Consider the following 27,466-nt stretch of genomic DNA (forward strand, 5'->3'; position numbering starts at 1 on the left):
CGTAACGGCTTCTGTTGTATGTTTCGAATGAGCTGTGTTGCCTCCTTAAATTCCCTAGAGTCAGATTTAGAACATTCAGTTGAAGAAGACTTCAAGTCACTGTTGATGTACCTTATCCAGAATAGAATAAAAGTGTTAAGTTGTAAGCAGAGCTAGTTGAGATTTTTCTGTCAGAAAATGTCCCTTCTGCAAAATTAAACTTTTTCATGGGAATAATTTATTTATATTTCCAGCCAATTCTACAGTATAACTGTAATGCTTTGATATGGGCCCAAGGTGCAAAAATCATGTTAAGTGATGTGGCTTTCAGTTCTGCCTAACTCCCAAATTGGGTTCAGTGCAATAGTGGTAAAATAAAATGAGCAGAGATGGAGAAGGTCTTAGAGGGCTGAATAAACTTATGAATTGGAGCAGAAAGAGTGGCTGTCACCAAGAGGGAGGAGCAGAAATAAAGACCAATAAATCTAAGCATTTTAAATGCATGCTTAAAGGTAGCACTTATGTAAATTATTGGCTATTCAGTATTTTAAAATGGACAAAAGCATGGAAGAAGAGGATGAAAAGTTGCTCTACACTTACGAATAAATGGGTTTTAAACATAGCAATGGCTGACAGTTTGCTGGACTAACATAGTTGTATTTAAATCAAGATGAGAGGGCATTTTCATAGAATCATAGAACACTAGAACTGGAAGGGACCTTGAGAGGTCATAGAGTCCAGACCCCTGCCCTCACGGCAGCACCAAGCACCATCTGGACCATCCCTGATAGATGTCTATCTAACCTGCTCTTAAATATCTCCAGAAATGGAGATTGCACAATATACCTAGGCAATTTATTCCGTTTTTAACCACCCTGACAGGAAGTATTTCCTAATGTCCACCCTAAAGTTGCCTTGCTGCATTGTAAGCCCATTGCTTCTTGTCATATCCTCAGAGGCCATGGAGAACGATTTTTCTCCCTCCTCCTTGTATAGCTCATTTAGGTACTTGAAAAACACTATCATGTCCCCTCTCAGTCTTCTCTTTTCTAAACTAAACAAGCCCATTTCTTTCCGTTTTCCCTCATAGATCATGTTTTCTAAGCCTTTAATCATTCTTGCTGCTCTTCTCTGGAACTTCTCCAATTTTTCCAAGTGTTTCTTGAAATATGGTGCCCATAACTGAACACAATACTCCAGTTGAGGCCTAATCAGCACAGAGTAGAGTGAAAAAATGACTTCTCGCATCTTGCTCACAACACTTCTGTTAATGCATCCCAGAATCATGTTTGCTTTTTTTTTGCAACAGCATCACACTGTTGACTCGTATTTTGGGATATTATGGTGAATCTTTCATTTTGCAGTGGACTGAATTGAGGTTGTGCTGGTGAGTCATCTCATTTTTTTCTTTAATCTTCTTTTGCCTTGTGGTTATGATGAATTCCTTTCTACTTCTAAATTTCATATTTGTATAGTTATTGTACATTTGTATAGTTATTGTACAAATTTCATATTTGTACAGCACATATTGGGACATCAGTATTCTAATGAACTCATTTTAGGTGTGCCTTGGCAAGTCAGACCTGCAACATAAGTGAGTGTGTGTGTGTATGTTGGGTTTTTCTTTTCAGTGTTAGCTTAGTTGTGGGAGTATTGTTTCTGTATGCACTGAGGTGGATAGTATATGTTAACTTTCATGCTGTTTTCAGTCATTTTAAAGCAACGGATGAGTAGAAATTGTTTTAATTAAATATCTGAGCTCTACAGAAACCACAAGAGAAGGGAAAAAAATGGAAACTAAGTGTTTTTTTTTAACTGAGCCACATAATTCACAGTCAAGTTATATATTTCTGAGAATTGAAACATCTTGTTAAGGGCTTTGAAATTATCACTAAAATCTTTAATTTTACTAAATTCAAAGGATTTTAATTCTTTCGCCTAACAATGATTTAGTTTAAAATACTTCCTTTCTTTCACAATTTATGGCAATTATTATCCTTTGTCTGTGGCAGTGTGCTATTTTTATCAGCATTTCACCAACTACATATCGCAATTTCTGTAGGCATACAAAGGGGAATTTTTGTCATTCAAAGTAAAATTTTATTAAATAAGGTCTATTTGTTTAAGTGACACTATCTCATCAGAATTACCAGATGTTGCTCAAACTGTGTGCTCGTCCTTCTATTCTGTGACGATGGTAAGAGGTGAACAGTGCTGAATAAAAATTGCATACTGTCCACAATCAATTGAAGAGAATGTGATAACATGAAAACACATCACATCTGATGTCTAATTTGTTAATAGGAATTCAACAAAACATTAAAGAATCTGTGCTGTGAAAGGAAAATTGCTGTTTGATAGACATTCCATTAGAACAACTTTAACGGATTCTATTTTAGATTAATCTATATTAAGAAATAGCCAGTTAATGTACATTTAAATAGATTTACTGTACTGTGGTATGGGATTTATTATATGAGTGTGCAGTATAAACAGTTGTATATGTAATATGTAATTACAAATATGAAAAAATACACATAGAGGAAAATGTTTGGATTGTTTTAAAATATTTTGTGCCATAATTTACCTAGGGTGAATCTACACAGCACCCTAAACTTGAAATAAGATACGTAATTTGTGCTATGCAAATTGTGTATCTTATTTCAAATATATTCCTAAATAGATTCTTTTGAAATTTGGCACGTCTACAGAGTGCCAAATTTTGAAATAATGCATTATTTTGAGACATCCTTTAACCCTTGTGGAACAAGTGTTACAGGGATGCCGGAACAGTGCGCCCATTATTTGAAAAATATTTTGATAACGTGCACATTTAAAAGATACAGGTTAGCTATTTTGGGATATCTCCAGTATCCGGAAATGGCCCTGCCAGATGTACCCCTAATGTCTTACTGGTGAAGGGTTCTCTTCAGCTTCACAGACTTTAGTATAACATAAAATTATCTCTCTTCTTGGGAGCTGAAGCAATTCTGCTTGAGGTACTTTCATTAAAATCAATTGAAATTTCATATACAGAAATCATGCCTTCAATAAAGAATCCCTCCTGAATGAATAAATAAATAGATAAATAGATAAATAAAATACAAATTCCAAGAATAAATACCTGGTGGACAGGCAGAGTTATGATATGTGCTGAAATTGAATTTATTGTTAGACTTAATATGCTCCTAATACAAGTAAGTTATGAAATCTCAAGATCACAGACCCATTAGTTTGCTGACAGGCATTTATAAACTAGGAAGTTGCAGTGAATATTTTACTAAAATGATATAACAGAGAAAATATTATTTGTTATATATGAACATAACATTCTACTTGGTGACACTTGCCAAATGTAGACTCAGGAGCACATGCAGTCTAATTCAACTCAGCACATTCTCTATGTAAACCCTTATGAATCATTTAAAGCCTGAGAATGTTAAGAGATGGAGAGTATTTCATCCTTAATTAATAACATAATATCTTCAGTTTTTAACTCTGATTTTGCAATTATTCAGCTAATATCCCTTCAGTTTATGAAACCTCCTCAGTTGCAAAAGTTGACCCCTGCAATAGAGGTCTAGAAATCAAATCCATGGTATGTAAGGACAAGTGGAAAGATGCAGTGAGAAGTTTGGGGCTTTTCTGCACTACTTCTGGTTGTACAAGGGACAGAGACAGGCTACAGAGGGGCCATTGCCATGATTGACTGCCAATAGCTAGCTAGGTAAATATACCCCAAAATGTCCTATTTACATATTCTTCTAATGCATGCACTTTCCCAGTATAATTCTCTCCTGTGCAAAGGGCCAACATAAGATCGATATAGGAAAGAAATTTGAACACTTGCATAGGATTTCAGTGATACATAAACTTTGTGTTGGCCTTCTGCACCAGGATGAATTTCATCCTCGAAAGGAAAGGTGCAGAACTGGAGAATCTATTCATTCTTTACCCTATTTAAATAACAACACTCTTGAGAATTGTAACCATGGAAGGAGGAGACACAATGTGGAAGATAGTCTTATCATCAATTTTACTAAGCTGGAAATGTGCATACCATATTCATGAATAATGTATTGAGTATCTGTGGATAGTGGAAGACAGAGTTCAAATATTTTATACTGAAAGTCTTGGAGTGGGGAGAGGGAACTTGCAATGATTTTTTTTAAAAAATCCTGACATTTGTAATCTGGCTGTTCCAAAATAAAAAACTGTGCTCTTCCAGAATTATTGTTATGACCTCAAGGAATAAACCTTCTGTGGTTGGGAAGAGTTAGGATGATCCAAAAGAAGAGAGAATACTACCAAAAGCCAGAAAGATACCCTAACCCTTCACTATAACATGCAGAGTCACAATGGCCATTAACCTCTCCAGCACATTGGTCAACAAACTAACCATGTTGGTCCAACTGCATATTGTATTATTGGTGTTGCCTTTAAACCTGTACATTAATGTATAGGTGCATATGCTATTCAGTGTATAAATTAGAAAACATATAGAATGAGTTATGGGTGAGTTAATGCTACTCTTAAAAACCTTAACGCTTTTATTTTGTACAGCGCCATTCAAACAAAGCCAATCTTCATATATTTCCCCAGTTTTGAAAATACAAGAGAGCAAAAAGTGAATGGTATAAATTACAGAATATTGCACAGTGAATAAATCAAAGAACTCAGTGATCAGGTCAGAAACAGCATGAGAAAGTAATTAAGCAGCACAGGCAAAGGAGAAAAATGCTTTAGGATGAGATCTGAAAAGAGCCAGAGAACATTCTGAGGTATAGAGACACGGGAGGGCTGTTCTAGATGGCAGAAACTGCAACGAATAAGGCTTTTGCATCAGCAGTGATATGATAATTTGAAGGGGGAGGCAGGAAAGAGAGGAGTAAAAAGAGATAAGATGGAGAAGGTAGTTTATAATACTTAAAAAGAAAAGATTTAGTCTGAACATTTCCAATCGGCCATTCCACAGTTCGCATCCTTTCTTCCCTTCTAGCATGGAGAGAATCTAGGAGACCATACACTTACTCCAGGAGGTGCTCACCAGCAAGAGAGGACCAAGGTTGAGCCACTTAAACCATGTACACCCAAGGGATAATGCCTCCATGATTCCTGCTCTACTCTTTAACTCCAATGTCCCAGAGAACACAACAGCTACGTCTACACTGGCCACAATTTCCTACTTCAAAGTAGGAATAAGAGATCCTCCGGAAAAGGGCTTTTTTCCGGGAGGATCGGGGCCAGTCTAGACGCTCTTTTCCGGCTTTTGTAAAAGCCGGAAAAAAGCGGCGGACATTTTTATTTAAATGCCGCGGGGGATATTTAAATCCCCCGCGGATTTCCCTATTACGACCTGGAGAATTACCATGCCCCTTTCGGAAAAGGGGCCAATGTAGACGTAGCCTAAATGTGTTACCAGTTTTTTCCATTGATTCCTGAGTGGTGCTCATAGACTAGCATCACTACTCAATGAAGAGAGATTGGTGGCAATTTGGCACCTAATATAGTGATTGCCAGTTGTAGTGGTCAATTGCGGAAGAACTTTGTATGTGTTAGTTTAGGGGTGGTGAGGCCTACATTCTTTCCCCCCCATCCCTTTTCCCTTTATCTGATGAGCCAGAGGCAAGTCTTTGGGAACATACGCCACTTAAGATAAGCATTGTTGCCAGTATAACAAGAACAAGTATAAGATAAGGGTAAAGGTCAAGAACGCATAAACAATTCTGTTTACCCTAACGTACTGATCATATAAACAGAGCCAAAGAACAAGCAGATCCAGAATAGAACCAGATTGATAACTAATAGCTAAGCCCTACATCAGCACGTAATGAGTAACCCCTGGAAATTTCCAAACAGCAAAACAAGGCAGGAAAACGGTATTTACGGCTGCCTCAGGGCCTAGCAAATCGAACCTCACCGATGGGCTTTGGGTGCCTCGGAAGCTGAGACAACCTCCCACTTCGTCCTGAGCCTACCCAGGGTTCCAGGCTTGCAGGAAGGAATGTAAGATATGCTGCTTCTTTGTTATGTTGTTCTTCCATTTATGGGGCACAGCTGTTAGCTGTCAGGAAATAAACTACTTGTGTTTGACAGATACCTGTGTGGCGTATTTTGTACTTTGGGAACCCAGTGTCCAACCTTAGACTTACTCTGTCCGGATACACCAGTGAAAATAGGGCATGTTCAGAAGCAAAAATAGAGAAATAACAATTTAAAACTGATATAAGACAAGTTAGATGTCTTCAAGCTTTTATGATTAAATGCATCCTAGAATACTCAAGGTCCAGACTGAGGAAATATCTGAAACATTAGCTATTATCTTTGAAAAAGTCATGGAAGACAAGAAAGATTCAAGAATACCGGAAAAGGGTAAACATAGTGCCCATCTATAAAAAAGAAAATAAGGACAACCCAAAGAATTATAAACCACTCAGTCTAACTTCTGTACTGGGAAAATTAATGGAGCAAATAATTGAGTCAATTTGCAAATATCTAGAAAATAATATTAATAAAAAAGACTCAGCATGAATTTTTCAAGAACAGATCATGTCAAATCAACCTGATAACTTTCTTTGACAGGTTAACAAGCATTGTGGATAGGGGAAAGTGGTAGATATACTATATCTAGACTTTCTTGTAGTCCTGCACAAACTCCTCACTAGCTCGAGAAATACAGCTTAGATGGAGCTTCTGTAAGGTGGGTATATAACTGGTTGCCCAGACATAAGAAGTGGGGCTCTGCAGGGATCATTTCTGCATCTGGTTCTGTTCAATATCTTCATCAATTATTTAAATAATAGCTAAGGGTATGTCTACACTACAAAGTTAGTTCGAACTAGCGAACGTTAGTTCGAACTAACTTTCATAGGCGCCACACTAGCGCTCCATTAGTTCGAATTTAATTCGAACTAACGGAGCGCTTAGTTCGAACTAGGTAATCCTCATTCCACGAGGAGTAAGCCTAGTTTGAACTAGCTAGTTCGAATTAAGGGGTGTGTAGCCCCTTAATTCGAACTAGTGGGAGGCTAGCCCTCCCCAGGTTTCCCTGGTGGCCACTCTGGCCAACACCAGGGAAACTCTTCTGCCCCCCTCCCGGCCCCGGACCTCTTAAAGGGGCATGGGCTGGCTACGGTGCCCGTGCCAGGTGCAAGCCTGCCAGCACCCACCCAGCAGACCCTGCACCTGCCACGGATCGAGCCACCCACCCGATGCCCCCCAGCCCTCCCCCTCTTCCCGGGACCAGGCTGGCGACTCCCAGGAGCTTGCCCGGGACCGCAAGAGGTGGGCACCCGCCTGGGCTAGTGCGGACATCGTGGACCTTGTCCACGATCTCCGCACTAGGCACAGGAAAGTGGCTGGCTTGGGCAGGATAGCTGCCAGCCTGGCCACCCAGGGGCAGGTGTGCAAGAGAATCAAGGGGGTCCACTGAGACCTCTGACCCTGAGCCCTGAGCTTACAATGGCCATCCTGGGTCAGACCAAAGGTCCATCTAGCCCAGTAGCCTGTCTGCCGACAGCGCCCAACCCTAGGGACCCTGGAGGGGATGGACCGAAGACAGTGACCAAGCCATTTGTCTCGTGCCATCCCTCTCCAGCCTTCCACAAACCTTGGGCAGGGACACCACTCCTACCCCCTGGCTAATACCACTCCATGGACCCAACCTCCATGACTTGATCTCACTTCCCTTTAAACTCTGTTCCAGTTCTAGCCTTCACAGCCTCCTGCAGCAAGGAGTTCCACAGGTTGACTCTTTGCTTTGTGAAGAACAACTTTCTGTTACTAGTTTGAAGCCTGCTACCCATTCCTTTCCTTTGGTGTCCTCTAGTCCTTCTTTATGGAAACTAATGAAGAACTTTTCTGTATGCACCGTCTCCACCCAACTTCTGCTTTTAGAGACCTCTATCCTGTCCCCCCTCTGTCTCCTCTTTTCTAAGCTGAAAAGTCCCAGTCTCTTTAGCCTCTCTTCATATGGGACCTGTTCCCAACCCCTGATCATTTTAGTTGCCCTCCCCTCTCCCAGCTAGGGAGGACTAGGGAAGGAGCTAGGGAAGGGTAAGTGGAAGGAGGTGAGGGAGGAATGGGGTACGAGCCCCCAATGGGGAGGACTGGGCTGGCTCTGCAGGCTTCTGGGGGTGGAAGCTCTCCTGCAGCCTCCCCAATTGCCCCCTCTCCCCAGATGGCAGCCTGCGGCAAGTGCAGCCGGGCTGATGGCCGAGTGCTGTGATGTGCCCAGTGTGGGTAGTCCGGGCACTCCAAGCCAGGACTGCTTTGCAAGCGGGGCACCCCTGAGAACTGTCTGTCCGGGGTGGGGGTCGGGACCCTTTAAGCACAGCCCTCGGCTAGCCTGAGACAGCAGCTCCATGCTCTAAGTCCTCCTCTGATGCCCTGCCGGCACTGCTTCTGGCCATCCTTAACCCCGCTTCAGGGTCCACTCAGTGTGGACGCGCTAGTTCGAATTAGCAAAACGCTAATTCGAACTAGTTTTTAGTTCTAGACGCGTTAGTTCGAATTAGCTTAGTTCGAATTAACTAATTCGAACTAAGTTAGTTCGAATTAGCGCTGTAGTGTAGACGTACCCATAGAGAGTACACTTCTAAAGTTTGCAGGTGATATTAAGTTTGGAGGGGTTGTAAGTACTTTGGAGGAGATTTTGAATTATAATCCTATCTGGACAAATAAGAGAAATTGTCTGAGGTAAATAGAATAAAGTTCAATAAGGATAAATGCAAAGTACTCCACTTAGGAAGGAATAATCAGTGTGCACATAAAAATGGGAAATGGATAGCTGGAAAGAAATACTGCTGAAAAAGATCTGGGGGCCATAATGTACCACCGGCTGACTATAAGCCAACAGTGTGATATTGTTGCAAAAAAAAAAACCATTCTGGGATATATTAGCAGGAGTTTTGTAAGTAAGAAACTACCAGTAATTCTTTTGTTCTATTCCACACTGATTAAGCCACAACTATAGTATTGTGTCCAGTTCTGGGCACCATTTTTCAGGAAAGATTGGAAAAAATCCAAAGAAGAGTAAAAAAGTGATTAGTGGTTTAGAAAATATGACATATGAGAGAAGATTGAAAGAATTGTCTTTGTTTAGTCTAACAAGGAGAAGATGGAGAAGGGACATAATAACAGTTGTCAAGAACGTAAAAGATTGTTACAAGGAGGAGGGAGAAAAATTATTCTCCTTTACATCTGAGACAACAAGAAGCAATAGACTTCAGTTGCAGCAAGGAAGGTTTAGATTGGGCATCAGGAAAAATTCCTAACTATCAGGGTGATTAAGCACTGGAATAAAATGGTTAAGGAGGTTGTAGAATCTTTGTCATAGAAGATGAGCAGGTTAGACAAACACCTATCAAGGCCAATCTAAATGGTGCTTGGTCCTGCCATGAGTGCAGGGGACTGGACTTGATGATCTTTCAAGGTCCCTTCCAGTCCTATTAGTGTATGATTGAGGGAATACTTGAAAGTGATAGTACTTAAAAGAATAGTAGGCTTCTTGACTCTTTCCAGAAGATTCAGAGATTTGTCCCTGTAGATGAAAAATTAAGAACAACTGAAAGGCACAGGACCATGTTTGATTCTTCTATCTTCCTACTTAACAAAATCCTCCAAATATTTGGGAGTTGTGTCACCTTAAAGAGATAGATCAATTTTTGATTCTGGGTGCCATTTTGGTTATTCTTGTTGTAACTAAAGTAGGACACCCAGTCCCAGTTTCATACCATAAAAAAGAAGCGTACTTAAACTCATATGATAATAATGGCTCAGTTTGTACCAGCCTCCTTATAAATGCCTGTCATAACTGTTCACAGAAATAAATGAAGATTAAAGCTAGACTTGAAAAATGAATAACATTTTTCAACCATTTTCACAAAGTTTATTTTGTCCACTTTAACAATGGTAAGGGTTTGTTTTTAAATGTTTAAAGTTGCACATATACATGAAAAATGAAACTTAGTAAGCAGTTGTTACAAAAACGACCAAAATTATAAGAATGTAAAATTGAAAACTATATCTTTCTGAGGGCTGTGCCAATTTACAAAATAGTGCATATGTTTGGGTTTTTTGTTTGTTTTTGTTTTGTCAATTATATGTAGTCAGGAAGGTGATTTCATCCACAGCTGTGGCAGCCAGATTTCCACAGGATATAGTGATGGCTGTGATGGTGTCTTACGGTCTGTTAGGTTAATGATCCATGTGCAAAAAAGGATTTACATGACAGGCCCAAGCTGTTACATTCTGGTAAATAATGCATGTTTTCAAAATTAGCATGCATGCATTCCCAAATAATATTTACCTAGTCGACTGTCTCTATTCAGAAGATACTGTTAGTCCAGATACATTTCAAAATTAGTATGTGTACCAAACATGGTTTTATCCCATAGAATGTAACGGCTCTAAAAGTAGCATCCAAAATGTTATTAGTCTATCAAGTTGACCCTTAGACTTTTAAAAGTAGGGTAATAGAATTTATAACATCCCTATAAAAAGTCATTTAACATTAAGACAGTAATGTGCATTGAACTAAGTAAATATTTTCAGAGTTCATCATTACCTGTCACTCTACACACTTTTGAATTTAGGAGGGGTTTCATTTTATTGGAACTAGTTTTTTATAAACCCTGAGAGAGAATGTAATCTTCCACAACTTGAAAAGGAAGGCAGTCTAGCTACGTCTATACTGCAGAGTTTTTGTGCAAAAATGGCTGTTTTTGTGCAAACACTTGCAGGAAGTCCACACTACAAGTGCATTTTTGCACAAGAAAAAGTACAGTTAATCGTAAGAACACAGGGCTTTTTGCGCAAGGGTTATTCCTCTTTCTATGAGGAATAAGCCTTTTTGCGCAAGAAAACTCTTGTGAAAAAAGTCATGTGTGGACGGGCAACAGTGGATTCTTGCGCAAGGGAGCATCCACACTGCAATGGATGCTCTTGCACAAAAGCTCATCTTTTGCCCAAAAGCACATGATAGTGTAGACACGCTCTTGTGCAAGAACGCGTTCTTGCGCAAGAAGCCCACAATGTAGATGTAGCCTCATTGTCTAGACTGGCAGGGGAAATTGCAGTAGTGGTTCCTTTAAGGGTCTCCACACCACTCCTTAGGGTTGAGGTGGAAAAGGGTGGCTGGGAGGTAGGGGAAGAGATCATCTGGACAGGTGGAATTCAAGTAAGCCATTATCTCCTGTGCATCCAGAGGAGGGGATATAAACCCTGTCTCTCCTGGGTGAAGCCTCTCTCACACCCAGATTAGCAGTTCCACCCTTTTACTCCTGGAATGAGTGTAAGGCTGGAAGTTTAGGTCTGATGTAAGCATTGTGTTAGCTTCCTTTTTTGGGACTGAAAAGAAATTTCTCCCCCACAGCCCAGTTTATCAGAGCAGGATTGGATTCCCCTTTCCTATAGCAGCTCAGAGACCTTGTCATGTAGGTCAGAACATAAGGTAAAAATGGTTTAGCATGTGGCAGGTGTCCAGTACAGGAACTTGTTTAACAGGTTCCAAGTTGCCTAATAAATTGGAATTGTGAATGGATTTACAGGGAAGGCAAGAAAATTCTGTTTCTCTCCCTGTCCAATTGAAGTTGCTTACCTATTAGAGGCACAGACAGATATTCAGGGGGAAATGTCAGATTATCCCTGTGGTTCCTGGTTCACAAGTCCTGTAAAATGATATGGAGGTAGACTCTCAACTTATGTACATTTTAAATACTAAGGACACTGCTGCAAATTTCCAGGCTTTGTCAAGTGAATTAGTTCTTTAAATTTTGGAACCTAAGGTTTAGGTCTGTCCAATTAATATAGCATTTGGGCTATTATGGACTGTTTTCATTTTTAAATCCAGAAAAAACAACTGCAGTAAAGATTAAATATACTGACTGGCTTTTCAGAGATGAGTAGGTCATTCCTGTGCAAGAAGCCTGCAGTGTAGACGTAGCTATAGTGTTTGCAAAGTGTTTCCTTTTTCTTCTTGATAAATGTGGTGTTTCAGGAATAAGGAAGTTGCTTGTGCTCTAAGTCTGTAGTTCAACTAAGTGAAGTCAAGGATGTGGAAAAGTCAAACAAAACCCTTTGATCCCTTAGAGTGGTATAATGCACAGCACATTGGCTTTTAGCTGTGGTGCATTTGATGTCCAGGGAACAAGTAGATTAATATAGCATAGTTTTATCAGTTTTGGAGTAGGAAGTAAATGAAGAGACCAGGCGTGTAATTGAATGTTACACTAATAGGTTATAACTGGTCTTGTGAGCTTATAAACTGTCTTCATGCTCTAATAAATAAGTACAGTTAAGATGTTACAAACCTGAATATACTGGCAGTGTTTCAATTGAAAAAAAATGTTAAGTTCACAGTGTGTGGTGGTAGCTTTTAAACTTACTTGTCAATTTTCAACAGAATCCAAAATATCATCTGTAAAGACTGACATTGAAATTACATTCCACCAAAAAGTTTTATATTTTATTGTATTTGTACCTCCCCATATACCAATAGTAGACGAGATTTGTGAAAGCCGATAGAATCTTGCTATGAAAGTTAAACTTAGTCCCCAGCCTTGCAAACACTTAAAATGTGCTCAAATATAAGCATGTGAACAGTCCCATTGAGTTTATGTGGACTACACAACATGCTTAAAACATAAGTGCATGCATGTATGAATACATATTTTTCCCCCTCAGAATTGGCACCACATTGTATTTGTAAACCCTCCAGTTCTGAAAAGCAAGTGCCTTTTCCTAAACAATCTGTCAACCACCTCACATTGTGATTCAATATTAAATATCTCTCAAAGAAACAAGTTTAAGAGAAAAAGAAAATATTTCAATTATTCTCTGTCCATAGTGGCTGATGGCTATGAAACCTATCATACAGCTTGAAACTATGTGTCTTTGGGTGGTTTATATATTCAGGAGACTGCTGAAACATTTGGACCTTGTTATTTCTTTTGTTTGTTCTCCCTGTTAGCAGTGTCTCTGCTTCTCCCTTTCTGACCTTTCATCTTTCTTCCTTTCCCTTCCTTTTCCTATCACCCCCACACTTGGATTTTCTTTCTCTCAGTGAAATAAAGAACACTTTTTAGAGGTGTTTTGTGGTCTCATAGAATGTTTTTTGTTCATTCTCCGTCTTTATGCTCACCAGTATATTAGTCTTGCCTGTGCTACACAGTGTAAACAGACATCCTCTAAATCTGCATGTTTGTCTATCCTAAGGCACATTATTGTGTTATCTGGCTGTGTGTAAATCCCAGATTTACCTGTGGCTAGAATTACTTTGGACTCCAAACACATAGTATACTAAGTGCAAGCCAGCTCCTGCTGGGTTTTAATTTTTAATCTATTGGCTGCCTATAATCTGATTCCCATGCGCTTGCCATTTTGCCGAGCTGACCCTTGCTTTCTCCTTTGTGTCTTGATACTGAGCTGTCTTACTGGCTACACTAGAAATAAAGGAAGAGGAGATGACAGGGCCTTGAAAATTGGTATATATACCAAGCTCTTCTTCTATTACTTTTGCATGTGGTGAAGTCTAGGCTCTTTGCCTCAGTACTGCTTAGTCATCTCCTAGTAATGCAAAGTCAAGAACTACAGGGAATGAGGTTGGCACAAGTCCAGAAAATTGCTAATATGAGGCCCTGACTGAGCCTCAATGATGAAGAACTAAGAGGGATAATTATTATAAAAGTAGTTTATGAGCTGAAGAGAGAGTATTCAAAACGGGGAAGGCGGCAAGTCAGAACAAAGCAACTAGATTTATAAACCAACTAGTGAACCTCCATCCCTAATTAATATAGGGGTAATATGATAGAAGGACTTAGGTGCCAAGGACTCTAGTTGTTAAATTGTGTACGCAGCATACATGTTAAAATGTGATTGCTGGAAGACGTACAAAGACAAAATTTCAGTGATCATGTTGAAATAAACAAAAGTCTGTACTGAACTAATGTTTCAATAAAATGCCTAAGTAACATATGTCTCAACCTGGCTGGATTCCTAAATTGGTAGTAAGAGACTTTAATTATATGATTGATGGGAGCTTCAGAAGAGAACTCAGAATCCACCATGACTGCAAGGTCACAAACATTAGCTGAAGGGTAAAAAGTACTCTATGACTGAAATACTAACCAACCACAGCTGACAGCAAAGACTCCCTGCACAGGAGAACTAATCAATAGCACACGTTAGCTGAGTTCCAGCTGGTATTACTTTTAATGAAAATTTTGAAGACCTTGGTTCTGTCTCAGAAAATTATGCAAAACTTCCAGCTACTTCATAGAATCTGTAGACTGGGGGAAAAATGGGTTCCTTTGACTGGGTATTCAGAGAATGCTCAGCATTAGTGCATGAAGAATAAAAAAACTCTCTTTTTTATGATTCTTTTGCCCTTACACAAAACCTTTTTGGGTGAAAGCAATAGAAACAATGAGAAAACATGACTTTTTAAAATTTAATCCTTTGCAGCTGCCATATGCCATGTTGCCAGAGACCATGCGAATTGCCAATGTAAAAATGGTAGGTTATATTGCATTCTATAATCAGTTATTTGATCATTTCCACTTAGCTCTCAATGAGAACCTTATGAGGGTACCCATGTAGAACATGATTGATTCCTCCAGCTTCTGACAATCACACTGAGCCATACAGGTTGAATGAAATCCTGTACCCATTGAAGCCAATAGCAAGACTCCCAGGGACTTCAGTAGCATCAGGATTTCATCTGTGGCTATCAGTGAGGATAGATCCTAAGCATTTATTGAACACCAGGCAGTAACCTTGTATTTGCATAGGGTGACAATATTCCCCTATGCTGAATACAGGACACCTGGTAAAATTACTCAAATTCTAGCCAGTTGAATGGCAATCAGTCAGAACTATGTAGCACAAGTGTTCAAAATAACATTATGCTGACTGAGCACTCATCAAAAAGAGACAGGCTGTGTCTACATTGGCAAGATTTTGCACAAAAGCAGCTGCGTTTGCACAAAATCTTGCCGCCTGTCTACACTGGCCGCTAGTATTTGCACAAGAACACTGACTTTGTAATGTACAAAATCAGTGGTTCTTGTGCAAATACTCTGATGCTCCCACTCAAAGATAAGCCCTCTTGTGCAAGTATTCTTGTGCAAGAGGGCCAGTGTAGACAGCCACATTAATATCTTGCGCAAGAAAGCCCGATGGCTAAAATGGCCATGGGAGCTTTCTTGCGCAAGACAGCATCCACACTGGCATGGATGCTTTTACGCAAAAGCAAATCTTTTGCACAAAGGCACATGCGAGTATAGATGCTCTCTTGCGCAAATACTTTTAACGGAAAAACTTTTCCATTAAAAGTATTTGGGGGCTGTGGTTCCTGGCAACAAAAAACAAACTCAACTTCCTGTGCCAGATCGTAGTATTCTACTGCTTAATTATCCTTTTATTGAAAAACATTCCACCACTTTTCAAAAATGGCTTTTCTGAGCACTCAGTGCCAGGTTTCAACTGTTCCACATACTTGAAAGAAGTTGAATAAAAATTCTTCACTACATGGTAAAATTCCTGTTTATTTTCCCACCCTTAACTAGGGATGTAAGTAACGAGTCAACTATCCATAAGCAAATGCTTATTGGATAGTCGACTAGTGACTTGACTAGTTGCTTCCCTACCCCTCACATGCTGCCTCTATTAGGGACAGCAAGGAGGAAGCAGGAGCTGGTGCTGGGGGGAGCCAGCTTAAATGTCAGTTCCCCCAGCACTGTCTCCATAGAGGGAGCAGGGGCACAGCAGGAAACTGGTGGTACTTCTGCCTTTGAAATGTAGCAAGAGCAAGGCTTTTGTTCAAGTAATCCCATTTGCCCCATACATTACTGGCTGGGCGAGCTTGAGCCTCTGCCACTCATGGCTTGGAGACAGGGAGCAAGGATTGGGGTTTCAGAGGGGTAAATGTATGTGTGTGTGCTGGGTATTCAAGGGGGCACCTCAGATCAGAGCTTCAGCCTGGGGGGGGTGCTGGGAATTCAGTGGAGGGGGTGACAGTAGGATCAGGACTTCAGCCCCATGGATTGGGGATTCAGCCTAGGCGTGCTGGAAACTGAGTATGTGTGTGTGGCTGGGGATTGAGATTTCACACTGCAGCAGGAGCCAGGGATCAAAGCTTCAGCCCTTAGCCTGAAAAGGCTGGCAGACTCCCCCTCCCTCATTTTAGGGTGCACATGGGGAAGGCTGACACATACTTCTGACTCACTCCCACACACCCTTACCCTGCTCTCCTACACAGACTGTCTCTTCCCCTACTGGCTTCCTGTCCTTCTGGTTCTACACCCTGCAACACCTGCTGGCCACTGCTTGTCCACATTCACCCGCTGGGAAGCTGCCCATTTTTTTAAAAAAAGAATCAGGACACCTGGAAAAGGGCTTAAATAAGGGATGGATGGTCAGCCTATGCTTGTATGTGCTGTGCTGTGTTTTAATTAGACTGACTAACTCTTCTGTGAACTCTAAATCATTCCAGCAGGAATTTTTTCTAGTGGATCATTTGATTAAGAATCCCTTTTAAATATTGGCCTCTGTGCCCAGGAAGGATTGGTAACAAATCCTTTCTTCATGATTTTGGTTTTTAGGAAGCTTCACTTTAATACAGGTTGAACCTCCTAAATCCAGGACCTTCTGGTTTGGCAACATCCGTACTCCAACAGGGCCATGGATGTTGCTGAACCAGAAAGCCATGGCGCCCAGGAGTGCCAAGTGGAGCAGCAGCAGGACCGGGGAGCCAGGAACCCAATCTCTGTATAATTGTGATTATACAGACATGGTTATATGTATCTGACAGCCCTTCTTCAATGTTGCTGTATCACCAGTATATTTTGTGTGTGTGTGCGTGTGCGTTTGTGTGTGTGTGTGTGTGTGTGTGTGTGTGTGTGTGCTTTTGGAATATTTTCTCTGTCATCTTTTGGCAGGTCTTTGAACAGTCACTAATGGGGGAAAAATGACATGTCTGAGCTTAATTTCTGTTTCAGATTTGAAACACTACATTATGCAGTCCAATTATTCAAAGTAATGGTGAGAGTGCTTGTTATCTGAGTTATAGTTTCACTTGAGAATGTTTGTTCTTTCATATTTTCCTTTATTTTTTTCTTTGGTTTTTATTTTTTTTCCTCCTCATGACCAAAGCCATAAAGACAAGTAGAAATATTTCATTAATGAGGGATAATTTATCTTCTATATTTCTGAATATCCTTTCACAATTAAGTTATTAATGTGTCCAATATATTGATATTCATGATGATAGTTATAATATAACAAGATAACTAGGATCAGGCAATTGTAGCATGAGAAATAGTTATAGACTATTAACTATTTGTCTTTGTCTTGGTATATAGAAAGAAGGACAGTAAACACTTGATATGGATTTTCATTGGGCCACAATTTTATTATATATATGTTTGGGACTACCTGGCAGATAAAGTGTAATGTGCAGTCAAAACTGTTTTTATTTAAAACATTACTCAGGGCTTCTAACAGCCCTCATTCATTTTCCAGACAGATCCTCCCAGTCAGCCCATGACTTGGACGTAACCATTCACTCCTCTTGAAGGAGGGTTAAGAGAGGCTATAGAAACACGGGGGAGGAGAAAGTAGTTGGCTCCCTTCCATACCAATCATTGGAGGCCCCAACCTTCCTCCCCATTCTGTTCCTTTATCCACTACCATTTTAAGCCATTTACCAGGACACTTTTCTGGTCACTGGATACTGTCTCTATGGAGTTCCTGCACTGGACATCTGCTACAAGAGGTGCCAGTAATTTGCTAGGCTGCCTCTCCCTTCAGTCCAGGCAGTTTCCCAGATTTCTCTCATTTGCCTCTCTTATAGAAGCCCTAATAAGTGAAGCCCCCTTTCTCCTGAAAAAATCCATTGTCACCATGCCAGGATGGTCAAGAGGCCACTGGGTTGTCCTCAAACATCAACAGGCATCTGGGTTATCCTTGACTAGGTACCGCAACGACTGCCCTCTGCAGTGCGCAGTATAAGTGACCAATATTCTGAATCCTCAAATTGAAAGCTCATTAAAAAAAAAGAAACAATTTTTCGTGTGCCCGGCACTAAGAATCTCTATGCCACAGACTCCATCATATGCTGCAGTTCTATAGAGCCAGCAGCATCTGCTCGGGTTCATTGCTAGCTCCTTTCATAAGCTCACAAAATCTGTCAAACTGGAAATGAGACAAGGCATCTGCTGTGCCATCATCCACGCTTGGCACATGCTTGGAAGAAAAACAGATGTTGAGACTTAAACATTGCAGAACAAAGGCCTTCATGAACCTCATAATCCTGTGTGATTTGGAAGTTTGATGATTGATAACTTGTACCATTGCCATGTTGTCACGCCAGAATCACACCCATTTATTAGTACTGGTCCCCAAATAACCACTGCAGGTGAAATGGGAAAAACATTTCAAGAAAGTCACAGCATGTGTAAGGGGACTGTTACCCCTTACTAAAACTCTGTGGGAGTTTTTTGGTTTGCCAGCTCCCAGTTTCAGAAGGTGAAGGGTTCATGAGACTGACAGACCCCAGAGACAATGGAAAGCAGCCAACACTCCAACTCAGCCTGATTGACAGGTTGGAGAGGCCAGTGAGGAAGGGGAGAGGCCAGGCCCTATCCTCTCTGTGAGCTGGGATTGTTCTGGCTCTCTCTGAGTAAACAGAGAGCTGAGACACAGCCCAAGGAGTGCAAGCTGTGTGCAGAAGAAGTCCTGCAAAAACAGGGAGCTGAGAGACAGCCCAAGCAGTGCAAGCTGTGTGCAGAAGAAGTCCTGCAAAAGGAACAGAGAGCTGAGAGACAGCCCAAGGAGTGCAAGCTGTGTGCTGAGGGGCAGATTTGCAGCAGCTGAGCCTGACACACACAGCTCAAGGAGCACAGACCCTGTGTTGAGCAGCAGACTGGCAGTGCTCAGAGAACCAAAAGGAACAGAGAAGCAAGGCAAGAAGCTAGCGACTGGCCAAGCAGCACCCTGCAGCTGGATGTGGTGAGCAGCTGGGAACTGCAAAGTGTGGGGAGAGGCTCTGGACTGGGAGAGGGGTCTGGCCACTTAGAGCTTGAGGCTGTGTGGTCACTGCCAGAGCAAGCGTGTCCAGCCTGCAGCCCCCCCCCCCTACAGCACATCCAAGGCCTCTAAGGGGCCTCTAAGGAAGAGACTGTGGACTGTCCTTACACTCTGCAGGCTGCTGTTTTGATGTCCCTATGCTACAGAGCAGGGCTGTGTGTTCTCATTTAACCATTCTCATTTTTTCTTATTCTTTTCTTTTTAATCAGTTGATGTTTAATACATTGTATTTGCTTTGAACCTTATGAAGTGATCGCTGGGCCAAGAAGGCCTGCAGTGTAAAGAGAGCACCACGGAGTGGGGACACCCTAACTCCTGCCCCTAGTGACTACAAGGTTGGGGATTAAGCCCCAGGGAACCTGGGCCCAGCCTTGTTGGGGTTTCGAGAACTCTGCTACTCAGGAGAGTGGAGGGGGAGCCCTCAGGATCAGGAAGCCGTGGGATAAAGGAAGTGGGAGCGGGGACTCAGATCCTTTCGCTGGTCCATTTCACCGGGGTGGTATAGAATCCAGGAAAGTTCCCCACAATAGCGGGACCATTCCCCCGCTTACACATGCACAGTCCTGTTTTGTGTCCAGATAGCAGGCCATTTATGCGCATACCACCTGCCTTGATAAAACACCTCAAAACCTGTACCTCCTCCAGTATCCAACTGGATTTTTAACCCCTTAGTAGTAGCCATTCCTCCTTCAACAATGATACCCTATTAAAGTAATTCAAAAAACCTTTCCACATCTTCAAATCCTCCTACATTTCTCTAGTGTAATTGTGTGGCCCTCAGGCAAAGTTCAAATGCCTGAGAAAAGATTGCAGATCTCACAGCATGAGTTTCTTGATTCCTACTGACCTCCTGAACAATCCTAATGGTTCTTGAAGCTTATCCTGTGGGAGCTGCAATATGCCTTCCCTGGTCTCCAACTCGATCACCAGGTCGGTTAATGAAGTAGAAAGGCTTTCTGCTTTTACTTCTCTTAAAGGTACCCCCAACTGTTAGCCAGGACATGAAATATGTCCAACTGGTGCACGCACTCATCTGACCCAGCTGGACCTGCAAACAAAAAAATCATCCAAATAAGGGACTGCTTAAGAACATAAGAATGGACATACTGGGTCAGACCAAAGGTCCATCTAGCACAGTACCCTGTCTGCTGACAGTGGCCAATAACAGAAGCCCCAGAGGGAGGGAACACAACAGGGAATAAATCATGTGATCCCTCTCCTGTCATCCATTTCTAGACAAACAGAGGTTAGGGTCACCATTCCTACCCATCCTGGCTAATAACCATTGAGGGACCTAACCTCTATGAATCTATTTAGCTCTTTTTTGAATCCTGTTAAAGTCGTAGCCTTCACAACTTCCATTGTCAAGGAGCTCCAAAGGTTGACTGTGCGCTGAGTGAAGAAAAACTTCCTTTTGTTTGTTTGAAACCTATTCATTTCTTTTGGTTATCCCTAGTTTTTATATTGTGGGAATAAGTAAATAAATTTTCCTTATTCATTTTTCCACAGCAGTCATGATTTTATAGCCCTCTATCATATCCCCCCTTAGTCTCCTCTTTTCTAAGATGAAAAGTCCAAGTCTTTTTAATCTGTCTTCATATGGGACCTGTTCCAAACCCCTAACCATTTTTGTTGCCCTTTTCTGAACCTACTCCAATGTCAATGTATGTTTTTTTTAGATGACGCGACCACATTTATATGCAGTATTCAAGATGTGGGCATACCATGGTTTTATATTGAGGCAATAAGATATTCTCTGTCTGATTCTCTATCCCTTTTTTTAAAGATTCCTAACATTCTGTGTGCTTTTTTGACTGCCGCTGCACATTGAGTTGATGTTTACAGAAAACTATCTATAATGACTCCAAAATCTCTCTCTCGAGTAGTTGTAGATAAATTATAGTCCCCATCACATTGTATGTATAGTTGAGATTATTTTTTCCAATGTGCATTTCTTTACATTTCTCAACATTAAATTTTATTTGCCATTTTGTTGCCCAATCACTTAGTTTGGTGAGATCTTATTGAAGCTCTTCACAGTCTGCTTTGGTCTTAACTATCTTGAGCAATTTGGTATAATCTGCAAACTTTGCTATCTCACCGTTTACTCCTTTCCACTGCTGCCTGCAGCTCCATTCTCTCCCCGGTGGCTTTGCTGCCACCTGGGGCCTCCTCTTTGTCCCCAGTGGCTTTGCTGCTGCCTGGGGTCTCTGCTACTGCCTGGTAGCTCCACAGTCCTCCCAGAAGCCCTGCTGCCACCCAGTGGCTCCATGCCCCACCAAGCGGCTCTGTTGCCACTTGAGGGTCTCTGTGCTCCTCTTAGCATTTCCACACCAGTCATGGTTTTATAGACCTCTATCATATCCCGTCTTAGTCTCTTACTTGGTATGGTCCTGCTGCCCGCACCAGTGCCCAGCAGAACATTGTACTACATTTTTCAAATGCTGCACAGGATACAGAACAGCTCATGGCATAGCCTTGTCAAAATACAATTGTCCCACAAAAAAGAAACCCAAAAGGTCAAAGTTCAGTGGGAACACTGGCAGTAGTCAAGCACAGACTTGATATTGTACTTAGCCACTAGCGTCCCAGGCCACAAGCCCTACCCATATGAACTGCTTTGTCAATGGAGAAATAGCACATGGAACTTAGTGCTGGGTCTATTCCTTTGTCAACAGAACCTCCTCGTGAGTGCAACTGGCGATGACTTAATAGGTAAGTGTTGTTGGGGACCAAACCCGGGGGGGAACACTCAAGTTTTCTATAGATAATTGATCAAATCACCTAGCTGCTCTTATCTCCTATAATTCCTATGTAATCTTCCCTTGAACAATAGGCCCCATTCCAGTTGCTGACTTGAATTTTTTTGATGTCTCATGAGTCTTATCCACTGCAAAGGGGATTCAAAATCCTACAGTAAACCCCTCATAAATATGCCCCATCTTCGTTAGGATAATCCCATAGGAGAACCCTTAACACATCTGTCCTAACTGGAGGGTGCCCATGCCTATGCCCATTACTCCACCCTCAGCACGCCACCCTCCTCAGCTTTTGTTCTGTGTCCCAGACCCTGTTCGAACTGAGCCATATTTGCCGCTGGCACATGAACCACCCCCAGTCCTGTTTCTTCCCTGTGATCATCGCTCATGGCTTTGGCAAGAACAGGCTGAATTTGTCCCAAAACATGCCTCATAAAGGGTATGTCTAGACTGCATCCCTCTGTCGGCAGAGGGATGCAGATTAGGTCAACATTGCAAATGAGGCAGGGATTTAAATATCCCATGCCTAATTTCCATAACAATGGCCACCACATTTTGCTGACTCAGCACATTGTCAGCAAAAAGCAGAAGTCTAGAGGGGGATCTGTTGAGAAAGAAAGCCATTTTCGACAGATCCTGTAAACCTCCTTGCAGGAGGCATAAGGGATCTGTCGAAAAAAGCTTTCTCTCTCAACAGATCCCCCTCTAGACTTCTGCTTTTTGCTGTCAAAGTGCTGAGTTGGCAAAACCCAGTGGCCATTTTTATGCAAATTAGGCATGGGATATTTAAATCCCTGCCTCATTTGCAATGTCGACCTAATCTGCATCCCTCTGCCAACAGAGGGTTGCAGTCTAGACATACCCAAACGTGCCTGAATGTACAGATACTGTGAAAATAGCCACCATCGTTAAACAACCAAAAAATATTAAGTGACTGAAGCCCCTACCAAGCTTGCTGTGGTATGAACAAAACACTGTTTGTATGTACTCCTAGATTAATATGGTGAATCACCACTCCAACTATAGTCTGTACTGAGGTATGTCCCACAAGATCCCAGTTTGTGTTGCTGCCCATACTCAAAACTGTACCTCATAATTAAACCAGGACATTCCCCCCAACATATTATGTGCCCACCTGATTATGTCCAGGTACTTGAACAAAGCAAGGCTTCTGTCTGGCAGGACAGGGCTTCTCAGCTGCATAGATAAGGAAGGCAGACTTCCAGTCTTCCCATGTTCTGGGCACTCTTGGCCAGCACCCTGTTTTGCTTGCTTTGCCGATGTTTACTTACCTTTAACACTTCCCTTTCAAATAGGGATAATATGTCCACATATTCATCTGTCCGGATTTTACCTCTAGTTGTATTGAGTAGTGAACTGCCATTGGGTCAGCCACTCTGGACTGGATGGGTGGGTAGAGATAGGTCATAGTCATTGAGTCTTTCACCTCCCGGTCACAAGCTGAAGTTCAGGTTAGCTTCTTTGAAGGTAAAGTTAGTCATATTTGGCAGGTGTTCAAGGAGTATGTAAAAAAAAAAGTCAGTAGCCCAATTCTATTTCAGTTGTATCGGTATCATATCATCTTCCAACCCAAAGAAAAGACAACCCTGCATCTCACAACTACCGTCATAATTGTTGCATTTGTTCCCATTATTATGATGCCAAGATCTGAGAGTGATAGGAAAATAAGCTTCCCTTTTACCTTCAGCAAAGCCCAACCAAATTAGGCATGTGAGGGCCTCCTTCTATGTCTGTACTGATGTAACCCACACACCACCTGGTTGTGGTGTATACTGTCTCATCTAGTGCCATCGAGACCACTTACAGAGAGAATAATGAGCTTGCACTACAGCCTTAGCTGACAGCCGGTACTGTCAGCATCACAAGTTGGAGCTTGTCCAGGATTTCAATTGGAAGTCTCTGAAGCTTGTGATGTGCTTCCTCAGCTAGGGGAAGTACATAACCCACACACCTTCTGGGTGTGGTGTAGTGGCACCAAGGCTACTTACAGGGAGAATAATGAGGCTGCTCTACAGCCTTAACTAATAGCTAACTGGCTTTTAGCTCATGTGGTAGAAACTCATACACTAAACTCCAAGGGTACGAGGTTTGATTCTATCCACAGACAAATGGGATCTGTCAGTGTTATACTGTGATCTAAGGCTCCAGGATTGTCACTGCTTTTTACAAGCTTTAAATTCAATGTAAATGATGTTTTCCTTTGCTTTATTTTGTTCTGTTGAAAAACATCCCTTTTTGGAAGAGGGCGTGGAGGTTTTAATTATTTTTAAAATATCAAATATAACATTATTTTTCTCTCTCTCTGTATATGTATTTATATACTGTATTTGCAAATGTGCAAAATACTGCTGGTGGCACATGACAAGGAAGAAATACTGATCTGTGCCCCCCTACTATTTTTCAAGAAGATAGGCTGACATGCTTTCCACCTGACATATAAGACCCAATATGATTCCTGTTGAAGTCCATGGAAAAATAGATTTTAAAAGTCTGAATAAAAATAAAACCGCTCCAGACGTAATGATAAAAGTAATATAGAGACAGATCTTCAGTAAGAGTAAGCCTCCATAGCTACATTGGCTTCAGTGCAATCACCTCAGCTTACACCTGGTGAGCATTTGGCCCATAATAATTTCGATCAGCTGAATTAGAACATTTGATTCACTGTTCCCAGCTATAAAGAAATGGTAATGTAGTCCAATTGTTTGATGTCATAATCAAACCATAACCACAATTATATTGGAGCAAGTGATTGTACACTTTGAGCTCCATTCGGTTACCTCTTTAAAATGAGCTTTTATTCACAAAATACATGTGGAAAAGGTACTTGAATAAATGCAGCATGTTTGAATGTTATTAAAATAAATCAACAGAATTTGACTCTGTTGAAGGAAAAGATTAATTTTGCATCTGCTTTTTGTTGATCATTTATAATTAAAAATCCCAGGTACTAAAAGGAATTGATATAGTCAATTCAATATTTGGTAGTTTTGTTATTTGGAAATGTATTTTATTTTAAGATAAATTTTTATGAGAAATATCACAAACTCAAAAACTGTCAACCCTTCTATCCAAATGTGTCTAAACTATTTTACATGAAACCAGACTAGTTGGTATCTATCACTTAATTGTGCATCATTGTTTTGTAACAGTGTTGCTGACAGAATTGCCAGCCCTGCATATCATATTGCTTCTCTAATGACTTAACATTTTCCGCAAGCAAAGTGGAGATTTTTATGTTTTTGCTTACAGATATGTTTCAAATGAAAGTACTAATTCTGTTCCATTTTACCACCTACAGTATAGCTGTGGTGTAAATAGTCCATAAATGCAAAAACATGAGTGTGTTTGCTGAAAAACATAGAGCTTTGTTAAAGTCAGTTGGAAACAGTCCATTAATTTCAGTGGATTTTGGATCAAGCCCATAATCATATAAAAATAACCTGAAGCACTTGAAAATGTGCATGTACACAACACGATTTATCATCCTCTTTTGTAGATTTGTCTGCAACATTTGTACTAAAACAAATTCATTTTCTAGCAAACCTTTTTTTCTCTTAAAATAGGTGGCAGTGGGGAGGTTGGGGGGGGGGGGGGGGCGGAGCATGGAGTGACAACCGTACTTCCCATTCAGCATAGTACTAGGATTTCTGACACTGGTAAGTAGAACATGTTTACAATAGAAAGACTCTTGCGTTATCAAGAAGGAGAGTAACTATCAATGCACATTTTTATCAGAACATTTTAATTTAGTGCTGGAAAAGCACTATGTTCATTTGTGCACAATATCAAAAGGAAAGAATATTGGCTATGAGTGTCAGAATATCAGAGGCTGTCTTTGGCATAAGCTAGATAGATGTCTGCTCAGGGTGCCACATTTCTGGGCACAGGTTGAGACAGACTGGCTCAAAAACAAGTTTCTCACCTTAGCAAGGAACAATAGAAGGCAGAAAGAGATCTAATCAAAGGAAGGAAATGAGATGACTGTGTCCTATTTTATTGATCCTATGGAAATGAACACAAGAAAAAGCCCTAGAGCTCCAACACAGAGGGACAGCCTGGCAGCTGATGAAAATATAAAACATAGTTTGGAGTCCTATCTCAAATCAGTCCAAAAACAGTGAGCCAAATTTGTAACCATTAAAACCAGATCTGAAGGTGATGGTGGCAAACATTCTTCCTTACAAATAGGCTTTCATGTAAGTCTGGGGTGGGGAACTGCAGGCTCAGGACTCCCCCCACTAGTCATTGGGGAGCCAGCCCTGCCCCCACAGCCCTTACCGCAGGGCTGGGGCACATAAAATCTACTAGGCTGGGGGGAGGGGGTTACTTCTCACTTGTGCTTGGCACTTAACTGATTTTTCTGTGGGTCAGCAGTCCCTGACCCCAAAAAAGTTCCCCATCCCTGATGTATTGGAATAGTTCAATACAAAACAGCTCCATTGACAGGGTAGATGGCAGTTTCTTCAGGGCTTGGCAATTAAAAAGGACCCCAGGCTCCTGGCCTTTTAAATCACTGCTAGAGCCCCATGCACTGTGCTCCGGGCAGTGCTGAGGGCTGTCTGGGGAAGGCTAGCCCCAGCCCCTCTCTTCCACCTTCTAGTGGCCTGGGGATTCTTTCCAAGGCCTCAGTAGTTTCAGTGGCATGGGATAGCTGTATATTGAAAATTTGAGATTAACTAAACACAGACTAACAGATCCCCAGCTAGTATAAATTGATGCAACCTCATTTACTGCAAGGGAAATTTATTGTTAATTTTTTAAAGTGCATTGAGATCCTTACATGAAAGATGGACTTGATGTGTAAAAGGGAAGTCAAATCCCCCGGAGCCATTGATTCCCCTATGAGGGGCACGTACAATATATATACATTGCTAATGCTTAGATATATTTGCTATTTGTATAGGAGTAAGACATGACAAAGGTCAGGGCCTGTCACAGGTAATAACTTATAATAAGGAGGCGAGGGGAAGTGAAACCAGTCTTCTGTTAAGTAGAGATATGGATAGATTCCACATCCTTTAAACTTGTGACCGGCTCAAGCAGGAAAGGAAAAAGGGAAGTATGGCTCGCCCATTGTTCAGCAAAAGTGAATGACTGTAAGACAGCTGTAACTGCAAAGTCAGCAAGTAGGCATTGTATTTAACCTCATTGGGAAAATTAACCTGACCTATAGGAATGCTAAACGTCAAAAATGAAGTAACCTATCATATTAAGGCACCTAAACCAGGAAGGATGTGAACCCTATAAAAACCCCTGCATATGAGATGTTGGGGGTCGGCTCTGATCTGAACATTGAGTTCCTTAGCCGTACCTTGGTTGCAACCAATAAACTTGAGTTGGACCCAGCCTGAAAGTGTGACTCTCTTCTTGGGGTAAATCAGACTAGCCTCCAAGGGGACGAAACCTTGCAATTTATGCAACAGACTGCAAAAGGAAATGTGTTTATTATGCTAACTCAGTCTCAAATACAGTATTCAGTCTCTGTAGGTTTTTAATCTCTTTTCCTTATGATAAACAAAAACACAAGCCTCCCCCCCCCCCAGCCAATTACTACTAGCAGCAAAAAAGGGACTCGGTGTGTGAAAACCACAGTGAATCTCAAAGGTGCAGCCTTTTCA

General features: G+C 41.3%; 1 protein-coding gene across 25 annotated transcripts in view; it reads left to right on the top strand.

The window, feature by feature from the left end:
* RBFOX1 (RNA binding fox-1 homolog 1) overlaps positions 1–27,466 on the top strand; it is a 1,623,526-nt gene that overhangs the window by 484,037 nt on the left and 1,112,023 nt on the right. The window contains exon 1 of one of the 25 annotated variants that reach the window (XM_014574337.4): positions 1,306–1,366. The exons of the other annotated variants lie outside the window; for them this stretch is intronic. The gene's annotated coding sequence lies outside the window, so the exon portion shown is untranslated. Of the gene's footprint in view, positions 1–1,305; positions 1,367–27,466 lie in introns of those variants that run through there. 25 annotated transcript variants of the gene reach the window in all.

The sequence above is a fragment of the Pelodiscus sinensis genome, chromosome 15 (assembly GCF_052426305.1).
Source record: "Pelodiscus sinensis isolate ZL-2025 chromosome 15, ASM5242630v1, whole genome shotgun sequence".
NCBI classification, from domain to species: Eukaryota; Metazoa; Chordata; order Testudines; family Trionychidae; genus Pelodiscus; species Pelodiscus sinensis.